Genomic DNA, 239 nt, shown 5'->3' with positions numbered 1-239 from the left:
ATACAGCTCAAAGGGTATTCCTTAGACCCAGGCACAACAAATACTCAACAGAATTGCCAATTCTTCACCCACAGAATTTGCTAATAAGATCCGTGTCATAAAACATGAAGAGCTTTTAATTTTTGTAACTGTGGTAAAGCAGAACACAAAACTTGTCTTTCTGATGCAGAATTGCCCAACAACTAGTTCCACATGGAGAACAGCAGTTGATGGATAGCGTTGAACTAAACGAAACAACA

This window comes from Oxyura jamaicensis, chromosome 2, assembly GCF_011077185.1.
Source record: "Oxyura jamaicensis isolate SHBP4307 breed ruddy duck chromosome 2, BPBGC_Ojam_1.0, whole genome shotgun sequence".
Taxonomy (NCBI): Eukaryota; Metazoa; Chordata; class Aves; order Anseriformes; family Anatidae; genus Oxyura; species Oxyura jamaicensis.
This window is presented reverse-complemented; position numbering follows the sequence as displayed.